The 26,561-nt window shown below is 45.0% G+C and overlaps 2 protein-coding genes across 29 annotated transcripts in view; one reads left to right on the top strand and one right to left on the bottom strand.

Moving 5' to 3' along the window:
* The window catches only part of TM2D1 (TM2 domain containing 1), a 217,128-nt gene extending 216,217 nt beyond the window's left edge, over positions 1-911 (top strand). Inside the window, exon 7 of the mRNA XM_073643777.1 lies at positions 548-911. The gene's annotated coding sequence lies outside the window, so the exon portion shown is untranslated. The remainder of the gene's footprint in view (positions 1-547) is intronic.
* Positions 1-26,561, bottom strand: part of NFIA (nuclear factor I A) — a 547,161-nt gene that overhangs the window by 69,928 nt on the left and 450,672 nt on the right. The window lies entirely within an intron of this gene.

The following is a 26,561-nucleotide window of genomic DNA, read 5'->3' as shown; positions in this document are numbered from 1 at the left end:
AAAAAATAATAATTATCTTAGATTACAAGTTTGATTGTTTCTTCATAAAGTTGCATTATACCTGAATGTGAATTCATATGTATACTATTTTTCTTGATTATTTTTCCTGATTGTTGTATCTTATCTTTGACAAAATTTTAATAAATATATTTACAGAAAAAAATAAATAAATAAAAATAATAATATATATATTTAGGGGGGGGGGGGTATTATTATTTAGTATTCATTGTATGGGAAAAATGAGCTGGTAACAGGATTCAATTATAACGCTACCAAAGTTACATCCTTTTTTCTTTTATTTAAATACTGATAAAAAAAAATCTGAGGTTTCTAAATTTATTTTTTTTTGTTTCTGTCGCCATTTTTATTTTTGTGCTGATGGAGCTGGGGTGAGGACTTGATATGTTGCATGGCGAGCTGTAGTTTTCAATGATACCATTTTGGGGTACATACAATGAAAGGTAATCAAACAGTTGTATTTTTTAGGGAGGCATGGTGACTGATAAACCACAATTCTTGCATTTCATATTGTTTTCTCTCTTTACAGCATTTACCATACAGGTTAATTTTATATGTTGACAGAACAGACTTTCAAGGACAAGAAAAGAGAGGGCACTTGAACCTGCGATCATCTGATTATTTTAACTGTACACTGCAATACCACAGTATTGCACAGGAGTACCAAGATGGCAGCCGCAAGAACCTTCACTAGGCCCCTGGCTGCCATGGGGACCCATCAGTACCCCGAAATCGCATTGCAGGGGTCTGACAAAGTTGTTGTGCATGCACTGGCATCAAGTCCATTTAGACGTCGCTGAGTGACAGCAGCATGAGCTCCCGACACATTTGTGGACCCCAACGCTAACATATAGGTACGTCATTTTAAGGTGCTAGAGAGAACATGTCATTAGAAAATCAACTGTTTAAATCAGGCTTTTATGTTATTTGTATTTAAAGAAAAATGTTTTACACTTTCACATCTTCATGTGGATTTAATAAAAACAGCAAAAAAAACAAACAAAAGACTCTCCTACCTCTTGTTCTTTCTAGCAGCCACACGGACATAGGCAGCAATAGACTAAATATGACTCATTGAATTACATAGAACTTTTCTCGGTATGTGCTGATCTGAACAAAAAGCATTGTGCAGGGAAAAGGAGGTGGTGAGCTGTGACATCTATTGTGAATGGTGGACCCTGTGCTATCTACTGTATACAGAGGTGTTCTCAGTCATGGGGGGAGGTGAGCTGTGACATCACCTATTGTGAATGGTGGATCCTGTGTTATCTACTGTATATAGAGGTGTTATCAGTCATTGTACAAGAGGAGGAGGAGGTGAGCTGTGACATCACCTATTGTGAATGGTGGATCCTGTGTTATCTACTGTATATAGAGGTGTTATCAGTCATTGTACAGGAGGAGGAGGTGAGCTGTGACATCACCTATTGTGAATGGTGGGTGCAGTGTTATCTGCTGTATATAAAAGGTGCTATAAGTCATTGCACAGGAGGAGGAGAAGGTGAGCTGTGACATAGCTTATTGTGAATGGTGGATAGTATTATCTACAGTATATTAATGTGTTATCAGTTATTTTTATTCTGTCTGTAATGATAATGAGACTTAAAAGTAATTTGTACACAGCAGCTACATTAGCATTAGCCCTTGTGGCCAGTGTAAAAATTGCAGGATTTCTAAATTGTTTTTACATTTAGACTCCTCTGTTCAGAAATCAAGGTAGAGATGGGAACTAGCAGAAGCATACCATTTACAGTTTTGTTGCGGGCCCCTCTATGTATCCCACTGAATGCTGTTGGATACATGAACACATAGAAGTTTAAAGTTGTCCGGTACTTTTTTTTAAAATTGCCCAATGTATTCAGCATGTGGGCATAAGTATCTCTGTAAATACCTTGTGTTGCAGATAATGCCTGTGAGGGGCGCTATCCTTGGCCGCTCACAGGCATCACTTGACCCCCGGTTGACATCACGACAAGTGAGGTGTGACTCAGCGCTGGGGTCCCCACAGTGGTTATTCCCTGCGTCACACACAGCATCCACCGCGCGTTTTCCCAATGAATGGGGAGAGGGAGAGCGCGCAGTGGATGCCGGGTGGGACGCAGGGGAATAACCCCGCCCACAACCCAGCAGCCACCGGTGTAACGAGGAAGAGGGACCCTCGGCTGCAACCTTGACTTGTCGTGACGTCAGAGGATGTCAGAGCCGGCTGCAGCCGGGGGTCACGTGATGCCGGAGAGCGGCCAGTGATAGCGCCCCTCACAGGCATTATCTGCAACACAAGGTATTTACAGAGAAACTTATGCTGAATACATTGGGCAACTTAAAAAAAAGTACCGGACAACCCCTTTAATTTCCCTTAAGATTATAGAATGACATAACACTAAGCATGGCGGCTTAGTGGTTAGCGCAGTGCTGGGGTCCTGGGCTCAAATCCCACCAAGGATAACATCTGCAAGGAGTTTGTATGTTCTCCCCGTATTCTCGTGGGTTTCCTCTGGGTTCTCCGGTTTCCTCCCACACTCCAAAGACATACTGATAGGAAATGTAGATTGTGAGCCCCAATGGGGACAATGCCCATAATTTCTGTAAAGTGCTGTGGAATGAATGGTGCTTAGTGTTGAGCATTCCGATACTGAAATATCGGGTATCGGCCGATATTCACTGTATCGGAATTCCGATACTTAATTCCGATACTTTTATAATATCGAATACCGGAATCGGAAGTTCCCATAATGCCTGCGCTCTGCAGTGTCTGTGAAGGATGACAAGCTGGATGGCAGCGCTCAGCTGCGATCCAGCTTGTCATCAGAATGCCATCCCAGCGTGGGAGAATTCTCCTGACTGTTTAAAAGCCGGCGCGCGGTAAAAAGCCGCCGGCTTTTAAACAATCACGCAGCCCCATACTGCTTCCCCGCAGCCTCCCACCCCGATCCTCCGCTCCCCTCGCCACCTCCAATCCCAATCGTAAATTAGGACCGGGCGGGGAGTGCAGCACCAAGGAGCGAAGGACCCGGGCGGGGAAGCCGGCAGTGAAAAGACTTCACCGCCGGCTTTCCCGTTCTGTGCTGCGCTTTCCCGCCGGTTATTTCAAATGAACAGCTGAGGTATCAGGTGATGCCGATCAGCTGTTAATTTGAAGTAGCCGCGGTGCCCTCAGAGGGTTCATGTGAGTTCATGCTTGACTGCATGAACTCACATCAACTTTCCCACGGCCGCACAGGTCAGCCACTCCTCCCAAACCCGTCATGATTAGTGTGTGCGGGGTGTGTGTGCGGGGTGTGTGTGTGTGTGCGGGGTGTGTGTGTGTGTGCGGGGTGTGTGTGTGTGCGGGGTGTGTGTGTGCGGGTGTGTGTGCGGGGTGTCTGTGCGTGCAGGCAGACATAGGCCGATGTGACACTACTACTCCCATCGGCCTATGTCTGTCCCCCGTCCACTCCTGCCAGCAGGATCAGCTCGATGGGAGCAGTAGTTCCCATCAGCCTGATCCTGCTATTTAAATTGCCCTACTGTGTCCCCAATAAATTTTAAATACATGTCATTGGTGGCCAGTGGTTACCTAAAAGAAATTAGTTCATACATTACCTGTCCCCGCCGATCGCCACCTAAAATAAAGTAAAAAATAAAAAACTACACCTATACTCACCTAGACACCTAATTCCCCGAAGCCATCGATCTCCTGTAATAAAATATAAAATAATAAACCACAACCTTATCCTTACCCCTCCGTAGCAGTCCACGAGTGTCCCACGAAGATCTCCAGTTCAGAGCAGCCACATAGAATGTGACCGCTCTGAACCGCTGCCGCCGCTAGAATGACGGGGCCGTAAGGGTTCACCGGAGTTCAGGCAGCGCTGCTCCGGTTAGCTCCTTTACGGCACTGCTGTATCGTGAGAAATTCCCACGGTACAGCACTGCCGTAAAGGAGGTCTCCGGAGCTGCGCTGCCTGAATGCACTCCGGTGACCTCAGTCAGTGGCTCCCGCTGCCGGGAGCGGACGTGTTCCCGGCAGCGTGAGCTTACAGCAGCCATGCACAGCTGTCACCATCTCCAGATGTGACAGCTGTGCATGGGAGATGAGCGCAGGAACGTGGACAGGTAACTATTTTTTTTTTAGTAAACTAAGAATTAAATAAAATGGTGTTTTATTTCAAATAAAATTTTTTTTTCTGGGTGTAGTGTGTTTTTTCTTTTTAACACTTTGTAGGTTAGTAATGGGGGTGTCATATAGACGGCCATCATTACTAACCTGGGCTTCATGGCAGCTGGCGCTGACATGAACCCCACCACTATTACCCCCTGCCACCGCACCAGGGCAGCGTGGAAGAGCGAGGCTAAGTGCCAGAATTGGCGCATCCTATGGATGCGCCATTTCTGGGGCGGCTGACGGCTGGTGTTTCTAGCCTGGGAGGGGGCCAATATTCATGGCACCCTTCCTGAGCTATTAATATCAGCCCCCAGCTGTCTGCCTAGCCTTTGCTAGCTATTAAAATAGGGGGGACCCCATGTCATTTTTTTTGGGGGGGTCCCCCATTTTAATAGCTAGTAAAGGCTAGGTATTCAGCTGGGGGCTGATATTAGTAGCCTGGGAAGCTCCGTGGGTTTTACCCCCTTCCCAGGCTTCAAACATCTGCCCCAGCCGTCTGCTTAACCTCCGCTAGAGACTAAAATTAGGGGGGCCCCCACGTCATTTTTTTGGGGGGGGGTCCTCCATTTTAATAGCTAGTAAAGGCTAGGTATTCAGCTGGGGGCTGATATTAGTAGCCTGGGAAGCTCCGTGGGTATTACCCCCTTCCCAGGCTTCAAACATCTGCCCCAGCTGTCTGCTTAACCTCCGCTAGAGACTAAAATTATGGGGGATCCCACGCCATTTTTTTTTTAAATAAATCCTTTATTTTAACACTAAATGACATTTGAGGACTTAATAAAGATGCAGTCCCTAAATTATTATTTATTTTTTAATAAATTTTTCCCAAAACTTTTGACGTGGGCTTCGCCATATTTTTGTATGCCAGCCAGGTACAGCATCCAGCTTCTATGAACACGCCATTTTCCGGGGCGGCCGCGGACTGCAATTTTCAGCGGGGGGGGGGGGGGGGGGGCAGAAAGCTTGGGCCTCCCTGCGCTGCAGATTCCATCCCCCAGCTGCCTAGTTATACCTGGCTGGACACAAAAATAGGGAGAAGCTCCACGTTTTTTTTTTTTTAATTATTTCATGAAATTCATGGAATAATTAAGAAAAAAAGGGCTTCCCTATATTGTTGTGTCCGGCTAGGTACAAATAGGCAGCTGGTGGTTGGGGGCAGCCCGTTCCTGCCTGCTGTACCTGGCTGGACACAAATATAGTGTGAAGCCCCACGTCAATTTTTTTTTTATTATTTCAGGAAATTCATGAAATAATTAAAAAAAAAAATGTGTGGCGCTTCGCCCTATTTTTGTGTCCAGCCAGGTACAACTAGGCAGCTGGGGGCTGGAATCTGCAGCGCAGGGAGACCCAAGCTTTCTGGGCCCCACCCGCTGCAAATTGCAGTCCGCAGCCGCCCCGGAAAATGGCGCGTTCATAGAAGCGCCATCTTCTGGCGCTGTACCCAACTCATCCAGGGCCCTGGTGCGGTGGCTCACTGGGTAATAAAGGGGTTAAGGCCAGCTTGGCATTATCAGCTGGCCCTAAGCCCGAAATTCATGGGGTCACGCCAATATTAGACATGACCGCCATGAATTTCTAGTAAAGTATTTAAAAAAAACACAAACACCCAGAAAAAAGTCCTTTAATTGAAATAAAGACACAATTCTTTATTGTTCTAAATTAAACCATACTTACCATCACGCCCATTCCAGCTGAAGCAAACGATCTCCTGCAATAAAAGTAAAATAATAAAGCAACCTCATCCTTACCTTTCCATGGTTCCCAGGACAGCTTCAGCTCTGCTACATCGAGATGACAGGCTGGACCGCAGCAGAACGCTGCCATCCAGCCTGTCATCCCGCGGACACTGAGAAGCGCAGGCATGCTTGCGCTCCTCAGTGTCTCTCTGTGACGTCATCCAGATGAGCCGAGGTCATGTCCAATGAACTCAGCTCACCTCATGCACGTCACTGACAGCGTGGGAAAATTCTCCTGCACTCAGCGCTTCAGCGTGAGAATTCTCCCACGCTGTCAGTGACGTGCATGAGGTGCGCCGAGTTCATTGGACATGACCTCACCTCATGCACGTCACTGACAGCGTGGGAAAATTCTCACGCTGAAGCGCTGAGTGCAGGAGAATTCTCCCACGCTGTCAGTGACGTACATGAGGTGAGCCGAGTTCATTGTCGGCTCATCTGGATGCCGTCACAGCCAGACACTGAGGAGTGGAAGTATGCCTGCGCTTCTCAGTGTCTGCGGGATGACAGGCTGGATGGCAGCGTTCTGCTGCGGTCCAGCCTGTCATCTCGATGTAGCAGAGCTGGAGCCGTCGTGGGAGCCATGGAAAGGTAAGGATGAGGTTGCTTTATTATTTTTCTTTTATTGCAGGAGATCGTTGGCTTCAGCTGGAATGGGCGTGACTGTAAGTATGGTTTAATTTAGAACAATAAAGAATTGTGTGTTTATTTCAATTAAAGGACTTTTTTCTGGGTGTTTGTGTTTTTTTTAAATACTTTACTAGAAATTCATGGTGGTCATGTCTAATATTGGCGTGACCCCATGAATTTCGGGCTTAGGGCCAGCTGATAATGCCAAGCTGGCCTTAACCCCTTTATTACCCAGTGAGCCACCGCACCAGGGCCCTGGATGAGTTGGGTACAGCGCCAGAAGATGGCGCTTCTATGAATGCGCCATTTTCCGGGGCGGCTGCGGACTGCAATTTGCAGCGGGTGGGGTCCAGAAAGCTTGGGCCTCCCTGCGCTGCAGATTCCAGCCCCCAGCTGCCTAGTTGTACCTGGCTGGACACAAAAATAGGGCGAAGCTCCACGTTTTTTTTTTTTAAATTCATGAAATTCATGGAATAATTAAGAAAAAAAGGGCTTCCCTATATTGTTGTGTCCGGCCAGGTACAAATAGGCAGCTGGTGGTTGGGGGCAGCCCGTTCCTGCCTGCTGTACCTGACTGGACACAAATATAGGGCGAAGCCCCACATCAATTTTTTTAAATTATTTCATGAATTTCCTGAAATGATTTAAAAAAAATTGACGTGGGGCTTTGCACTATATTTGTGTCCAGCCAGGTACAGCAGGCAGGAACGGGCTGCCCCCAACCACCAGCTGCCTATTTGTACCTGGTTGGACACAACAATATAGGGAAGCCCTTTTTTTCTTAATTATTTCATGAATTTCATGAAATAATTAAAAAAAAAAAAAATACGTGAAGCTTCTCCCTATTTTTGTGTCCAGCCAGGTACAACTAGGCAGCTGGGGGATGGAATCTGCAGCGCAGGGAGGCCCAAGCTTTCTGCCCCCCGCTGAAAATTGCAGTCCGCAGCCACCCCGGAAAATGGCTGGATGCTGTACCTGGCTGGCATACAAAAATATGGCGAAGCCCACGTCAAAAGTTTTGGGAAAAATTAATTAAAAAATAAATAATAATTTAGGGACTGCATCTTTATTAACTCCTCAAATGTCATTTAGTGTTAAAATAAAGGATTTATTTTAAAAAAAATTGACGTGGGGCTTCGCCCTATATTTGTGTCCAGCCAGGTACAGCAGGCAGGGACGGGCTGCCCCCAACCACCAGCTGCCTATTTGTACCTGGTTGGACACAACAATATAGGGAAGCCCTTTTTTTCTTAATTATTCCATGAATTGCATGAAATAATTAAAAAAAAAAAATGCGTGGGGCTTCGCCCTATTTTTGTGCCCAGCCAGGTACAACTAGGCAGCTGGGAGCTGGAATCCGCAGCGCAGGGAGACCCAAGCTTTCTGGGCCACCCCCGCTGCAAATTGCAGTCCGCAGCCGCCCCAGAAAATGGCGCGTTCATAGAAGCGCCATCTTCTGGCGCTGTACCCAACTCATCCAGGGCCCTGGTGCGGTGGCTCACTGGGTAATAAAGGGGTTAAGGCCAGCTTGGCATTATCAGCTGGCCCTAAGCCCAAAATTCATGGGGTCACGCCAATATTAGACATGACCACCATGAATTTCTAGTAAAGTATTTAAAAAAACACAACACCCAGAAAAAAGTCCTTTAATTGAAATAAAGACACAATTCTTTATTGTTCTAAATTAAACCATACTTACCACCACGCCCATTCCAGCTGAAGCCAACGATCTCCTGCAATAAAAGAAAAATAATAAAGCAACATCATCCTTACCTTTCCATGGCTCCCACGACAGCTTCAGCTCTGCTACATCGAGATGACAGGCTGGACCGCAGCAGAACGCTGCCATCCATCCTGTCATCCCGCAGACACTGAGAAGCGCAGGCATACTTCCACTCCTCAGTGTCTGGCTGTGACGGCATCCAGATGAGCCGAGGTCATGTCCAATGAACTCAGCTCACCTCATGTACGTCACTGACAGCGTGGGAAAATTCTCCTGCACTCAGCGCTTCAGCGTGAGAATTTTCCCACGCTGTCAGTGACGTGCATGAGGTGAGCTGAGTTCATTGGACATGACCTCACCTCATGTATGTCACTGACAGCGTGGGAGAATTCTCACGCTGAAGCGCTGAGTGCAGGAGAATTTTCCCACGCTGTCAGTGACGTGCATGAGGTGAGCTGAGTTCATTGGACATGAACTCGGCTCATCTGGATGACGTCACAGAGAGACACTGAGGAGCGCAAGCATGCCTGCGCTTCTCAGTGTCTGCGGGATGACAGGCTGGATGGCAGCTTTCTGCTGCGGTCCAGCCTGTCATCTCGATGTAGCAGAGCTGGAGCTGTCCTGGGAACCATCGAAAGGTAAGGATGAGGTTGCTTTATTATTTTTCTTTTATTGCAGGAGATCGTTGGCTTCAGCTGGAATGGGCGTGATGGTAAGTATGGTTTAATTTAGAACAATAAAGAATTGTGTCTTTATTTCAATTAAAGGACTTTACTCTGGGTGTTTGTGTTTTCTTTTAACTTTGACTATGGGGTTAGTAATGGGGGTGTCTTATAGACGCCTCTCCATTACTAACCTGGGCTTGATGTCAGCTGGCATTATAAGCTGACATCAACCCCAACCCTATTACCCCCTGCCACCGCACCAGGGCAGCGTGGAAGAGCGAGGCTAAGTGCCAGAATTGGCGCATCCTATGGATGCGCCATTTCTGGGGCGGCTGACGGCTGGTGTTTCTAGCCTGGGAGGGGGCCAATATTCATGGCACCCTTCCTGGGCTATTAATATCAGCCCCCAGCTGTCTGCCTAGCCTGTGCTAGCTATTAAATTAGGGGGGACCCCACGTTATTTTTTTGGGGGGGTTCCCCCATTTTAATAGCTAGTAAAGGCTAGGTATTCAGCTGGGGGCTGATATTAGTAGCCTGGGAAGCTCCGTGGGTATTACCCCCTTCCCAGGCTTCAAACATTTGCCCCAGCTGTCTGCTTAACCTCCGCTAGAGCCTAAAATTAAGGGGAACCCCACGCCAATTTTTTTTTAAATAAATCCTTTATTTTAACACTACATGACAAGTACAGTAATCAACACTGTCACTGTACTTCATATATATGTGACTGACATGTTTCGATCTATCTAATCTATGTGTGATTCTCTATTCCTTCTATTCTAAATTGTCGGGTACAGATGCTGAATTGCCGGCCGGCTTTCTTAAAGAGACGGTGCATGAAAACACTATTATTTTTTTAAATAAATCCTTTACACTAAATGACAAGTACAGTAAGCAACACTGTCACTGTACTTCATATATATGTGACTGACATGTTTCTATCTATCTAATCTATGTGTGATTCTCTATTCTGTCTGTTATAAATTGTCGGGTACAGATGCTGAATTGCCGGCCGGCTTTTTTAAAGAGACGGTGCACGAAAACACTAATATTTTTTTTAATAAATCCTTTACACTAAATGACAAGTACAGTAAGCAACACAGTCACTGTACTTCATATATATGTGACTGACATGTTTCTATCTATCTAATCTATGTGTGAAGCTCTATTCTTTCTGTTGTAAATTGTCGGGTACCGGTGTATGCCGCTGATGAATTGCCGGCTTTTCATGTCATTCTACATTATTCTTAGTTGTTTTACTTCATGTAGAATTAACCTACAAGGAAAGAAAGGGTTTATTTTCATTCCGATATTTGTGTCCCATTGACTTGCATTGGTTTCCGGTATCGGAATCGGCGATATCCGATACTTTTTGGGTATCGGCCCGATCCAATCCGATACGATATTTCCTGATATCGGAAGGTATCGCTCAACACTAATGGTGCTATATAAGTGACTAAAATAAGTGAATAAAAATAAAGTGCTGTACATATATTTGCTTTGTGCACATTAAGCACCACTCTGCACTTATCCTTTCATTGCTGCAGATCTTCACCCTGCCTACTTCTCCTTAATCTCGAGTTTGTTCTTCAGAAGCGCACTGCTCCTTGGCCACCCTGCTTCTTGCTTGCAGTAGGGCTGATTGGTTCCTGAAGATTGACAGTTCAGACCAGTAGCATGGTCGCACAGTGGCTCCAAACAGTGCGCTCAGCTATGCTGCAAGCAAAGACAGCTCAGCCTCATCACAAGAGCGCACGGACACTGAAGAGGCACATGTTAAGGATCTGAAACTCCTAAACCCTTCATCCAATTTTAATGTGGATACCCTCAAATGAAAGCTGAAAGTCTGAACTTCAACTGCATCTGAATTGTTTTGTTTAAAATTCATTGTGGTAATGTCTAGAACCAAAATTAGAAAAATGTTGTCTCTGTCCAAATATATATGGACCTAACTGTATGTATATACTAGATGGTGGCCCAGTTCTAACGCATCGGGTATTCTAGAATATGTATGCGGCCGACCGGGCGCGACTAATCAGCGAAGCAGTGTTTAAATGGGTTGTGCACTACTTTAAATTCAGGACAGCGGTGTTTTAAATTTCGCTAACCGTGTTAGTGAGGACCGGGGAGCGGCGCTGCCTGTGCGGGTACTTCCACTGCGAGCAGCCGGGAGATGACAAGCTAGCGCCGGTCATCTCCCGGCTGCATCGCCGCTGACCTCCATGCGGCTACCGTCGGGAGATCAGCGGCCATAGCTGCTGATCTCCCGACGGCAAGTGTGAAGGGAGGACCAGGGAGCGGCGCCGCCTAGGCCGCCGGTCGGGGTACTTCTGCTGCGAGCAGCCGGGAGATGATCGGCTAGCGCCGGTCATCTCCCTGCTGCATCGCCGCTGACCTCCGTGCGGCAGATGAGCCGCTAACGGCCGCCATCTTGCTCTGAAATCCCACGTCGCTGATTGGCCACGGCCGGACCAATCAGCGACGCTTGATATCCTGGACGGACAGACAGACGGGATAAGCCGATTATATAGTAGATATGTATATCTGTACTTTCCCTTCAATCTGTATTGCCCCCTCTTAATCGCGTCCAATCTCTAGGGCTCCTAATCACTGCTGATCTGTACTCCGACACTGAAACGCGACAGATCTGTACTTCTCACTGATTTGTACTCCTCTGAAGAGCCGCCAATTTGCACCTACCTTAATTGGTGCTGAACTGTAATCTCCCCTCATCTGAACACAGCCGTCTTAATCAGATTGTCGCTGATTGGTTCTGCCTCTTAACCACTGTGGATCTCTACATCCTCTGCTAATCTGTACCCCCCTCTTAGTTCCTGCTAATCTGTACCCCCCTCTTAGTTCCTGCTAATCTGTACCCCCCTCTTAGTTCCTGCTAATCTGTACCCCCCTCTTAGTTCCTGCTAATCTGTACCCCCCCCTTAGTTCCTTCTAATCTGTACCCCCCCCTTAGTTCCTGCTAATCTGTACCCCCCCTTAGTTCCTGCTAATCTGTACCCCCCCCTTAGTTCCTGCTAATCTGTACCCCCCCTTAGTTCCTGCTAATCTGTACCCCCCCCTTAGTTCCTGCTAATCTGTACCCCCCTCTTAGTTCCTGCTAATCTGTACCCCCCTCTTAGTTCCTGCTAATCTGTACCCCCCTCTTAGTGCCTGCTAATCTGTACCCCCCTCTTAGTGCCTGCTAATCTGTACCCCCCTCTTAGTGCCTGCTAATCTGTACCCCCCTCTTAGTGCCTGCTAATCTGTACCCCCCTCTTAGTGCCTGCTAATCTGTACCCCCCTCTTAGTGCCTGCTAATCTGTACCCCCCTCTTAGTGCCTGCTAATCTGTACCCCCCTCTTAGTGCCTGCTGATCTGTACCCCCCTCTTAGTGCCTGCTGATCTGTACCCCCCTCTTAGTGCCTGCTGATCTGTACCCCCCTCTTAGTGCCTGCTGATCTGTACCCCCTCTTAGTGCCTGCTGATCTGTACTCCCTCCTCCTGATTGTCGCTGATCGGTCCTGCCTCTTCTTAACCCCTGCTGATCTCTACATCCTCCGCTGATCTGTACTCCCTCCCCACACAATCGCCGCTGATCTTTACTCCTCCGTAATACTGCTGATCTGTTCTTCTCCTCCATAAATGCATTTGCTTGTAAAATGAATAAATGAACGTTCTGTGGACTTAACAGATCTGCGATGAACATGTTAACACTGTTCCTGGTCTGTGCAGCGGGAATTCCAAATTAACTCGGCGGGACGCCCCTCGCATCTATCTACGTGCAAATTATGATTGCAATAGAGCTTCCATTTATACTTGTGCTTAGTAATTATTGAGCGGCTCCACAAAGGGAAGGCGACTTCTCATTGGTCCGGCGAACACAACCCCAGCGTGCGGCGATATGGTTAATTTAAAATACTACGAACCTAAGCTCTTCATTACTGGGAAACGGACCGAGCCATCTCCTGTTTAAATATTTCCCCTGTGCGGCTGCGGTCCCCTCCTCCGTATAGTGGAGGCTGTGCTGTAATTACATGCTTTCCGCCTTTAATTGCGCGCTTTTCCGTGCACCTTCACAATAACAATTAGCAGAGTCGGGCGAAGACAATTAATTGAAAAAAAAAAAACGCTGGGTTATTATTTTAGGATTTCTTTAGAAAAGCTGCCCGTTCCCAGCGACAGATCTCCAGCCGTTTTATTGTACAGTACAGGCATTATGTGAAAAAACATCCCAAGATCACAGCATCGCTCCAGGACGAGCTATTAAGCGCACAATACACCTATTATGCAGAGAGTTTTATAAACACGGCAAGAATTAGCTAACACATACTCTCATTAATGACCCTCGGCTCTCCGGATAATTATATGGGTTGACCACGTTATTTATTAAGTGTCCGGTAAAAACGGAGGACAAATGCCAAAACAAGTGCCAGGTATAAGGAGACACAACGCCCATAGGTGTCACTGTGCACTAAAGAGACGTCAGCGCTGCCTAGAAACAGACGGGAGGGAAGCAGGGTATATACCGTACGTGGTGAGACAGCCTATAGGTGAGCAGTGCCACCATAATGGTGATCCACAGAGGACATCTATTACAGTGCCAGCCACAATACCCCTGCGTAACAATAGCCACACTACCCTTATAACAGTGCAGGTTAACCGCAGTATTCCCAGACCAATACCATAAATAGTATTCCTACAGAGTGAGCAGCCAACGAGCCCCATAATACTACCAAGCACAGTGACTTGTAACAGTACCACCTCAATACTCCCATACCATGACCAGCCAAAAGCCCCATAATACTATCAAGCACAGTGACTTGTAACAGTACCACCTCAATACTCCCATACCATGACCAGCCAAAAGCCCCATAATACTACCAAGCACAGTGACTTGTAACAGTACCACCTCAATACTCCCATACCATGATCAGCCAAAAGCCCCATAATACTACCAAGCACAGTGACTTGTAACAGTACCACCTCAGTACTCCCATACCATGATCAGCCAAAAGCCCCATAATACTACCAAGCACAGTGACTTGTAACAGTACCACCTCAATACTCCCCATACCATGACCAGCCAAAAGCCCCATAATACTACCAAGCACAGTGACTTGTAACAGTACCACCTCAATACTCCCATACCATGATCAGCCAAAAGCCCCATAATACTACCAAGCACAGTGACTTGTAACAGTACCACCTCAATACTCCCCATACCATGACCAGCCAAAAGCCCCATAATACTACCAAGCACAGTGACTTGTAACAGTAGCACCTCAATACTCCCCATACCATGACCAGCCAAAAGCCCCATAATACTACCAAGCACAGTGACTTGTAACAGTACCACCCCAATACTCCCATACCATGATCAGCCAAAAGCCCCATAATACTACCAAGCACAGTGACTTGCAACAGTACCACCTCAATACTCCCATACCATGATCAGCCAAAGAGCCCCATAATACTACCAAGCACAGTGACTTGCAACAGTACCACCTCAATACTCCCATACCATGACCAGCCAAAAGCCCCATAATACTACCAAGCACAGTGACTTGTAACAGTACCACCTCAATACTCCCATACCATGATCAGCCAAAAGCCCCATAATACTACCAAGCACAGTGACTTGTAACAGTACCACCTCAATACTCCCCATACCATGACCAGCCAAAAGCCCCATAATACTACCAAGCACAGTGACTTGTAACAGTACCACCTCAATACTCCCCATACCATGACCAGCCAAAAGCCCCATAATACTACCAAGCACAGTGACTTGTAACAGTACCACCCCAATACTCCCATACCATGACCAGCCAAAAGCCCCATAATACTACCAAGCACAGTGACTTGCAACAGTACCACCCCAATACTCCCCATACCATGACCAGCCAAAAGCCCCATAATACTACCAAGCACAGTGACTTGTAACAGTACCACCTCAATACTCCCCATACCATGACCAGCCAAAAGCCCCATAATACTACCAAGCACAGTGACTTGTAACAGTACCACCTCAATACTCCCCATACCATGACCAGCCAAAAGCCCCATAATACTACCAAGCACAGTGACTTGTAACAGTACCACCTCAATACTCCCCATACCATGACCAGCCAAAAGCCCCATAATACTACCAAGCACAGTGACTTGTAACAGTACCACCCCAATACTCCCATACCATGATCAGCCAAAAGCCCCATAATACTACCAAGCACAGTGACTTGTAACAGTACCACCTCAATACTCCCCATACCATGATCAGCCAAAAGCCCCATAATACTACCAAGCACAGTGACTTGTAACAGTACCACCTCAATACTCCCATACCATGATCAGCCAAAAGCCCCATAATACTACCAAGCACAGTGACTTGTAACAGTACCACCTCAATACTCCCATACCATGATCAGCCAAAAGCCCCATAATACTACCAAGCACAGTGACTTGTAACAGTACCACCTCAATACTCCCCATACCATGATCAGCCAAAAGCCCCATAATACTACCAAGCACAGTGACTTGTAACAGTACCACCTCAATACTCCCATACCATGATCAGCCAAAAGCCCCATAATACTACCAAGCACAGTGACTTGTAACAGTACCACCTCAATACTCCCCATACCATGACCAGCCAAAAGCCCCATAATACTACCAAGCACAGTGACTTGTAACAGTACCATCTCAATACTCCCATACCATGATCAGCCAAAAGCCCCATAATACTACCAAGCACAGTGACTTGTAACAGTACCACCTCAATACTCCCCATACCATGACCAGCCAAAAGCCCCATAATACTACCAAGCACAGTGACTTGTAACAGTACCACCTCAATACTCCCCATACCATGACCAGCCAAAAGCCCCATAATACTACCAAGCACAGTGACTTGTAACAGTACCACCTCAATACTCCCATACCATGATCAGCCAAAAGCCCCATAATACTACCAAGCACAGTGACTTGTAACAGTACCACCTCAATACTCCCCATACCATGATCAGCCAAAAGCCCCATAATACTACCAAGCACAGTGACTTGTAACAGTACCACCTCAATACTCCCATACCATGATCAGCCAAAGAGCCCCATAATACTACCAAGCACAGTGACTTGTAACAGTACCACCTCAATACCATGACCAGCCAAAAGCCCCATAATACTACTAAGCACAGTGACTTGTAACAGTACCACCTCAATACTCCCATACCATGATCAGCCAAAAAGCCCCATAATACTACCAAGGACAGTGACTTGTAACAGTACCACCCACAGTACCCCTAGTACATGTTAGCCATGGAACCCTCAAAAATATTTGAGCCAGTGTGTCATTATAAGAGTACCAGAACCAACCACATTACTCCTATAAAATGCACAGCAACGGTGCACCATAATACTGACAACCACAATGTCTTTATGACAATACCTCCAGAACTGTACAAGCCTCAATGCTCCCATACCACGACCAGCCAAAGTGCCTCATAATACTACCAACCAGCGTGACCTTGTATCAGTGCCAGCTTCAGTACTCCATCTCTATAACAGTACCGCCAACAAAGCCTTTATATTAGAGTACTCATAAAAAAGCAAAAGTAACAAAACCCCTATAACAGGATCAGTAAAAGTGAGCCAACCCAGTACCCGACACATTAAATCTATAGGTGCCTCATATACAGGTGCTTCTCACAAAATTAGAATATCATCAAAAAGTTAATTTATTTCAGTTCTTCAATTCAAAAAGTGAAACTCATATTATATAGAGTCATTACACACAGAGTGATCTATTTCAAGTGTTTATTTCTGTTAATGTTGATGATTATGGCTTACAGCCAATGAAAACATAAAAGTCATTATCTCAGTAAATTAGAATAATTAACAAAAAAACACCTGCAAAGGCTTCTGAAGTGTTTAAAAAGGTCCCTTAGTCTGTTTCTGTAGGCTCCACAATCATGGGGAAGACTGCTGACTTGACAGATGTCCAGAAGGCAGTCATTGACACTCTCCACAAGGAGGGTAAGCCACAAAAGGTCATTGCTAAAGAAGCTGGCTGTTCACAGAGTGCTGTATCCAAGCTTATTAATGGAGAGTTGAGTGGAAGGAAAAGGTGTGGTAGAAAAAGGTGCACAAGCAACCGGGATAACCGCAGCCTTGAAAGGATTGTTAAGAAAGGGCCATTCAAAAATTTGGGGGAGATTCACAAGGAGTGGACTGCTGCTGGAGTCATTGCTTCAAGAGCCACCACACACTGACGTATCCAGGACATGGGCTACAAGTGTCGCATTCCTTGTGTCAAGCCCCTCATGACCAATAGACAAAGCCAGAAGCGTCTTACCTGGGCCAAGGAGAAAAAGACCTGGACTGTTGCTCAGTGGTCCAAGGTGTTGTTTTCAGATGAAAGTAAATTTTGCATTTCATTTGGAAATCAAGGTCCCAGAGTCTGGAGGAAGAGTGGAGAGGCCACAATCCAAGCTGCTGGAGGTCTAGTGTGAAGTCTCCACAATCAGTGATGGTTTGGGGGGCCATGTCATCTGCTGGTGGAGGTCCACTGTGTTTTATCAAGACCAAAGTCAGCGCAGCCGTCTACCAGGACATTTTAGAGCACTTCATGCTTCCCTCTGCCGACAAGCTTTTTGGAGATGGAAATGTCATTCTCCAGCAGGACTTGGCACCTGTCCACACTGCCAAAAGTACCAATACCTGGTTTACACACAACAGTATCACTGTGCTTGATTGGCAGCAAACTCACCTGACCCTAATCCCATAGAGAATCTATTATAGAGAATCTATGGGGTATTGTCCAGAGGAAGATGAGAGACACCAGACCCCACAATGCAGACGAGCTGAAGGCTGCTATCAAAGCCACCTGGGCTCCATAACACCTCAGCAGCGCCACAGGCTGATCGCCTCCATGCCACATTGCCGCATTGATGCAGTAATTGATGCAAAAGGAGCCCGACCAAGTATTGAGGGCATTTACTGAACAGACATTTCAGTAGGACAACATTTCAGATTTTAAAATAATTTTTCAAGCTGTTGTTATAAAGTATTCTAATTTACTGAGATAATGACTTTTGTGTTTTCATTGGCTGTAAGCCATAATCATCAACATTAACAGAAATAAACACTTGAAATAGATCCCTCTGTGTGTAATGACTCTATATAATAGATCCCTCTGTTTGTAATGACTCATATATTATATAGGAGTTTCACTTTTTGTATTGAAGAACTGAAATAAATTTACTTTTTGATGATATTCTAATTTAGTGAGAAGCACCTGTATTTGGTAGATTGTAGCTCTTGCAGAAACTGGCATGTAAGTCATAACTCTGGTCACTTTCAGAGCTGCATTCAGAATTCTGCTTACCCTTACTAGAAATTCATCAGCTCTGCACCAACAGCCTTACTCTAAAAGCTTAGCTCTGACTGCAGGATGCATTGTGATGGGAGATTTATGTGCAGGGTTACTCAGACTACTCTACAGTGCCATCTTGTAATGCATTACTTTCCAATGCGTCACAAGACTGTATGTTAAGGAAGTGTCAGCAGCAGGGACATGCGAGGTCCTGCTGGAGGCACAGCTATAGGACGTGCAGAGGTGGCAGCTGCATCACACGCCAGGTGCCTAAGAGTTCCCAATGGACTAGACGATCATGTAGGTCTAATTTTGCATAAGGGCCAAGAAGTTTTGAGTTAAGTCTCTTGTTTCTTACAATCTATGGTATAAAGGGAAACAGAAATTTCAGTTATTTTATGGTCGCAGCTACATATTCAGAGCTGCATGTAAAGTGAAGGTATACTTGCAGCAAAAGTTACTTGGCAACTAAAGAACATCTATGGTGTCAGGAGTCTGCTTCACTTCTTAATCCAGAAGCTTAATATCAAGATCAGTACAGGATAAATAATGTAATGTATGTACACAGTTGTTCCACCAGCAGAATAGTGAGTGCAGCTCTGGGGTATAATACAGGATGTAACTCAGGATCAGTAATGTAATGTATGTACACAGTGACTGCACCAGCAGAATAGTGAGTGCAGCTCTGGAGTATAATACAAGATGTAACTCAGGATCAGTAATGTAATGTACAGTACAGACCAAAAGTTTGGACACACCTTCTCATTTAAAGATTTTTCTGTATTTTTATGACTTTGAAAAATGTGCATTTACACTGAAGGCATCAAAACTATGAATTAACACATGTGGAATTATATACTTAACAAAAAAGTGTGAAACAACTGAAAATATGTCTTATATTCTAGGTTCTTCAAAGTAGCCACCTTTTGCTTGGATGACTGCTTTGCACACTCTTGGCATTCTCTTGATGAGTTTCAAGAGGTAGTCACCGGAAATGGTTTTCACTTCACAGGTGTGCCCTGTCAGGTTTAGTAAGTGGGATTTCTTGCCTTATAAATGGGGTTGGGACCATCAGTTGTGTTGTACAGAAGTCTGGTGGATACACAGCTGATAGTCCTACTGAATAGACTGTTAGAATTTGTATTATGGCAAGAAAAAAGCAGCTAAGTAAAGAAAAACGAGTGGCCATCATTACTTTAAGAAATGAAGGTCAGTCAGTCCGAAAAATTGGGAAAACTTTGAAAGTGTCCCCAAGTGCAGTTGCAAAAACCATCAAGCGCTACAAAGAAACTGGCTCACATGAGGACCGCCCCAGGAAAGGAAGACCAAGAGTCACCTCTGCTTCTGAGGATAAGTTTATCCGAGTCACCAGCCTCAGAAATCGCAGGTTAACAGCAGCTCAGATTAGAGACCAGGTCAATGCCACACAGAGTTCTAGCAGCAGACACATCTCTACAACAACTGTTAAGAGGAGACTTTGTGCAGCAGGCCTTCATGGTAAAATAGCTACTAGGAAACCACTGCTAAGGACAGGCAACAAGCAGAAGAGACTTGTTTGGGCTAAAGAACACAAGGAATGGACATTAGACCAGTGGAAATCTGTGCTTAGGTCTGATGAGTCCAAATTTGAGATCTTTGGTTCCAACCACCATGTCTTTGTGCGATGCAGAAAAGGTGAACGGATGGACTCTACATGCCTGGTTCCCACCGTGAAGCATGGAGGAGGAGGTGTGATGGTGTGGGGGTGCTTTACTGGTGACACTGTTGGGGATTTATTCAAAATTGAAGGCATACTGAACCAGCATGGCTACCACAGCATCTTGCAGCGGCATGCTATTCCATCCGGTTTGCGTTTGGTTGGATCATCATTTCTTTTTCAACATGACAATGACCCCAAACACACCTCCAGGCTGTGTAAGGGCTATTTGACCAAGAAGGAGAGTGATGGGGTGCTACGCCAGATGACCTGGCCTCCACAGTCACCAGACCTGAACCCAATCGAGATGGTTTGGGGTGAGCTGGACCGCAGAGTGAAGGCAAAAGGGCCAACAAGTGCTAAGCATCTCTGGGAACTCCTTCAAGATTGTTGGAAGACCATTTCCGGTGACTACCTCTTGAAGCTCATCAAGAGAATGCCAAGAGTGTGCAAAGCAGTCATCAAAGCAAAAGGTGGCTACTTTGAAGAACCTAGAATATAAGACATATTTTCAGTTGTTTCACACTTTTTTGTTAAGTATATAATTCCACATGTGTTAATTCATAGTTTTGATGCCTTCAGTGTGAATGTACAATTTTCATAGTCATGAAAATACAGAAAAATCTTTAAATGAGAAGGTGTGTCCAAACTTTTGGTCTGTACTGTATGTGCACAGTGACTGCACCAGCAGAATAGTGAGTGCAGCTCTGGAGTATAATACAGGATGTAACTCAGGATCACTAATGTATGTACACAGTGTCTGCACCAGCAGAATAGTGAGTGCAGCTCTGGAGTATAATACAGGATGTAACTCAGGATGTAACTCAGGATCAGTAATGTAATGTATGTACACAGTGACTCCACCAGCAGAATAGTGAGTTCAGTTCTGGAGTATAATACAGGATGTAAATCAGGATCAGTACAGGATCAGTAATGTAATGTATGTACACAGTTACTCCACCAGCAGAATAGTGAGTGCAGCTCTGGAGTAGAATACAGGATGTAACTCAGGATAAGTAATGTAATGTATGTACACAGTGACTGCACCAGCAGAATAGTGAGTGCAGCTCTGGAGTATAATACAGGATGTAATTCAGGATAAGTAATGTAATGTATGTACACAGTGACTGCACCAGCAGAATAGTGAGTGCAGCTCTGGGGTATAATACAGGATGTAACTCAGGATCAGTACAGGATCAGTACTGTATGTACACAGTGACTGCACCAGCAGAATAGTGAGTGCAGCTCTGGAGTATAATACAGGATGTAACTGAGGATCAGTACAGGATCAGTAATGTAATGTATGTGCACAGTTACTCCACCAGCAGAATAGTGAGTGCAGCTCTGGAGTATAATGCAGGATGTAACTCAGGATCAGTACAGGATCAGTAATGTATGTACACAGTGACTGCACCAGCAGAAAAGTGAGTGCAGTTCTGGGGTATAATACAGGATGTAACTCAGGATCAGTACAGGATCAGTAATGTAATGTATGTACACAGTGACTGCACCAGCAGAAAACTGAGTGCAGCTCTGGGGTATAATACAGGATGTAACTCAGGATCAGTACAGGATCAGTAATGTAATGTATGTACACAGTGACTGCACCAGCAGAATAGTGAGTCCAGCTCTGGAGTATAATACAGGATGTAACTCAGGATCAGTGCAGGATAAGTAATGTAATGTATGTACACAGTGATTGCACCAGCAGAATAGTGAGTGCAGCTCTGGAGTACAATACAGGATGTAACTCAGGATCAGTACAGGATCAGTAATGTAATGTATGTACACAGTGACTGCACCAGCAGAATAGTGAGTGCAGCTCTGGAGTATAATACAGGATGTAACTCAGGATCAGTACAGGATCAGTAATGTATGTACACAGTGACTGCACCAGCAGAATAGTGAGTGCAGCTCTGGAGTATAATACAGGATGTAACTCAGGATCAGTACAGAATAAGTAATGTAATGTATGTACACAGTGACTGCACCAGCAGAATAGTGAGTGCAGCTCTGGAGTATAATACAGGATGTAACTCAGGATCTGTACAGGATCAGTAATGTAATGTATGTACACAGTGACTGTACCAGCAGAATAGTGAGTGCAGCTCTGGAGTATAATACAGGATGTAACTCAGGATCAGTACAGGATCAGTAATGTAATGTATGTACACAGTGACTGCACCAGCAGAATAGTGAGTGCAGCTCTGGAGTATAATACAGGATGTAACTCAGGATCAGTACAGGATCAGTAATGTAATGTATGTACACAGTGACTGCACCAGCAGAATAGCGAGCGCAGCTCTGGGATATAATACAGGATATAATTCAGGATTGGTACATGACTTATTTGCATACTGTAAAATGCAAAATTTGTTCCTTGAAGTAAAAATATTGGTGTTAAGTAAGCCGAGCGATGTCAATGAAGCAAGCCTCACGGATTCCGTGATCAGAAGCCTGGGAAGTAGGTGAGATGGATGCAGCTTCGGGCAGACTGTGACACCTATGGCATAGTGCAGCTCTGTGTTCCCTTGGCTGACAGGAGACTTATACAAGGGATGGCGGTTTTACTATCTCATAAACCAGGCTGCTTACTGACACAAAACATGCCCAATAATTATTCTGTGTTCTGGGGTTGCATGTATTCCCCTCTGTAGATAGGACATTATGACGAGGCCTGGGGAAAAATGCCATTAAAATACCATATAATAATACGCTTGTAGGATATAAACCTAGTCTAAACAAGGGTAGATGACTGCACTGAGGGTATGCACAGTCATCAATGTAGTGGGGAACAATTAGGTGGTATTTATTTATATTACTCACTTATGTAGGGCCATTAATTCTACAGAGCTTTACAGACATTATCGTATCATATGTGATAGATTTAGATACATTGGATCAGTATAAAGTATCACACAAGGTTTGCTTAGATACACTAGATCAGCAAATACTATCACGCATGGTAGATTTAGAAATCATTGAACTAGATATAGTGGATCAGTTTACAGTATCACACATGATCGGATTAGATACAGCGGCTCAGCTGACAGTATCACACAGGATAGGATTAGATACAGCGGCTCAGATGACAGTATCACACAGGATAGGATTAGATACAGCGGCTCAGATGACAGTATCACACAGGATAGGATTAGATACAGCGGCTCAGCAGACAGTATCACACAGGATAGGATTAGATACAGCGGCTCAGATGACAGTATCGCACAGGATAGGATTAGATACAGCGGCTCAGATGACAGTATCACACAGGATAGGATTAGATACAGCGGCTCAGATGACAGTATCACACAGGATAGGATTAGATACAGCGGCTCAGCAGACAGTATCACACAGGATAGGATTAGATACAGCGGCTCAGATGACAGTATCGCACAGGATAGGATTAGATACAGCGGCTCAGATGACAGTATCACACAGGATAGGATTAGATACTGCGGCTCAGATGACAGTATCACACAGGATAGGATTAGATACAGCGGCTCAGATGACAGTATCACACAGGATAGGATTAGATACAACGGCTCAGATGACAGTATCACACAGGATAGGATTAGATACAGCGGCTCAGATGACAGTATCACACAGGATAGGATTAGATACAGCGGCTCAGATGACAGTATCACACAGGATAGGATTAGATACTGCGGCTCAGATGACAGTATCACACAGGATAGGATTAGATACAGCGGCTCAGATGACAGTATCACACAGGATAGGATTAGATACAACGGCTCAGATGACAGTATCACACAGGATAGGATTAGATACAGCGGCTCAGATGACAGTATCACACAGGATAGGATTAGATACTGCGGCTCAGATGACAGTATCACACAGGATAGGATTAGATACAGCGGCTCAGATGACAGTATCACACAGGATAGGATTAGATACAACGGCTCAGATGACAGTATCACACAGGATAGGATTAGATACAGCGGCTCAGATGACAGTATCGCACAGGATAGGATTAGATACAGCGGCTCAGATGACAGTATCACACAGGATAGGATTAGATACAGCGGCTCAGTAGATAGTCTCACACAGCATAGGCTCAGATATAGCAGTTTACTAGTTAGTATGACATTGATATGTTTGATCCGCTTAGATACACAGCTCAACAGACTGTATCATACATGATATACTGAAAAATATTGTGCTGTGACTCCTTCTCTATCAGTATCTCATATGATAAGCTTAGATATTCAACTCTTCAGCACAGTATCACACAGGAGGGATTTACTACATTGGCACACTGTATAAATCCAGCAACCTGGGCAGCTGTCTATCAGGACTATGGGTGATCCCCAGTTCTGTCTGCTCCAGTATTGTATGTATTAGAACCATTAGATGAAGCCGTCTCCCTCCACTCAAACTATCCATACTGCACCATGACCAAGAAAGGAAAGCAACCTCAAGAACAAACACACTTATCAGGAAGCTGTCATATAGATCATAGCACTACCCTACAGATAAGGAGAGAGGCGCCACTGGGCCAGGGGGGGTTTAAAAACACAAAGAAGCTCTTTAACTCCTTCCTCCATAAGGAACAATCCGGGTTCCCCTAATTATGACAGCGCCAATTACTAAAGAGCAAATTCTATTAGTAGATACAGTGCAGAATATGTTAGGCAATTGCTCAAATGGTTGCCGCCCTTTCAAAAAAACTTTTGCACAATCCAAACCAATAGTACAAGTAAATAAAAGAAACTTTGCAATATATCTTATCACGGAATTCTGCTTCTTTCTCCACTTCTTATAGCCCTGCTTCTTAAACTCATTAATTCACTCTGAAAAAACAAGCTCAAGTCCATCATAGTGAAAGCAAGAGAGACTGCCAGTTCACTGAGGGATCAATTTACAGCTGCCTATTGATGTCTATGGAGAGGGGAGGGGGGAGGAGGCGTGCGGAGTAGGGTTAGAAAACAAGCAGATGCAGAAAAAATGTACAGATTGCACTGAAGTTAGTGAGTGATTTATCTCATCTCAGAGCTGGATTCACAGCTACACTACTCAGTACTGCTATATCATGTCCTCTATGCTGCTACTACTTCTGAACATGTGTTTTATAGAGACATAGCAGGAATCCCTCATCTTTGTGTATGCTGGGCATAAAAGACATCCACTAGCTCAGAGACAACTGAAAATTAGAAATAGGGCAAAAACTGATGAAAATGTAGAGTGCAAGTCATATAATGGCCAGAAATAGTGTTATTTCTCATGTGTACACGCATGACAGCTTATTCTGGGCAGCACAGTGGCTCAGTGGTTAGCACTGTACGGTGGCTCAGTGGTTAGCATTGTTGCTTTGCAACACTGGGGTCCTGGGTTCAAATCCCACCAAGGACAACATCTGTAAGGAGTTTGTATGTTCTCCCCGTGTTTGCGTGGGTTTCCTCTGGGTTCTCCGGTTTCCTCCCACACTCCAAAGACATACAGATAGGGAATTTAGATTGTGAGCCCCGATGGGGACAGTGCCGATATGGTCTGTGAAGTGCTGTGGAATTAATGGCGCTATATAAGTGAGTAAAATAAATAAAAATAAATTACTCTGAACAGTAACCTGAATCTATGAATACACTTTGAAGGAGTTGTCCAGGACTATCGTATTTTTTGTTTTTTACTATAAGCCTAAAAACTAACAGTCAGGTACAGTAGTTGCTAACAAAGGCGCTGGCTCAGAGCAGTCAACGACCGCTCCTGCCGGCGATTCAGCTGCTTCACGTCAACAGAGCAGCTCCTCTTCTTCCGATTTGCTTTGTCAAGACGTCATGCTGATTGCCAGCCGGCTCCCCGCAGTTAGGCAGCAGGGAGCCGACTGTCAATCAGCATGGCATCGGCAGTCACGCCCCATCAACAGAGAAGAGCAGAAGAGAAGCAGCTGCTCTGTCGACATGACGTCAGCGGAAGCCACAGTGATTTGTGACCACCCTGTGGCGGCAGAAATCAGCACTGGGCACAACAGGCAAGTAGTTAGCAACTACCTGCCTATTAGTTCTTAGGCCTATAGTAAAAAAAATTAAATAGTTCTGGATAACTCCTGCAACTTGCAACTTCCCATTTAATATTATTGTTATAAGAAAAGGCTTTTAAAAGATGTGACAATGACCATGGTACAACAGTAAGTTTAGAATATCACCTCCACAAAGTTACACAAAGTATCTACCTATACATATGTATCTGATATTTGCCGTTTCTCCCACAAGGCTCATGAGACCCCCCAAAAAAATCCCAAACTTTCAAACTCCCTGATGACATGGCAAATCCACTAGGTGCACTCCAAATCCTCCTGTAACGCAGTGTTTCTAGAAAGTTTCTTCCATGGAGATGGTGTATAAGACATTTACAGAGGATCTATCTATCAGATAGACAGATAGATAATAGATAGATGATAGATAGATAACAGTACTGAGTAGTGTAGCTATGAATCCAGCTCTTGAAAAGCAGTGTTTCTAGTGTCTTCCATGAAGATGGTATAGACGAGATGTGGAGGGAACCTATCTATTTATTTCATCTCTATCTTCTATATGTTCATGCATCAATTTTTGGCATAAATTTCCT

Source organism: Phyllobates terribilis, unplaced genomic scaffold, assembly GCF_046119375.1.
Source record: "Phyllobates terribilis strain yellow unplaced genomic scaffold, ASM4611937v1 Scaffold_8__6_contigs__length_399053987, whole genome shotgun sequence".
Taxonomy (NCBI): domain Eukaryota; kingdom Metazoa; phylum Chordata; class Amphibia; order Anura; family Dendrobatidae; genus Phyllobates; species Phyllobates terribilis.
The sequence above is the reverse complement of the archived record's forward strand: the minus strand, read 5'-3'. Positions and strand labels throughout refer to the sequence as shown.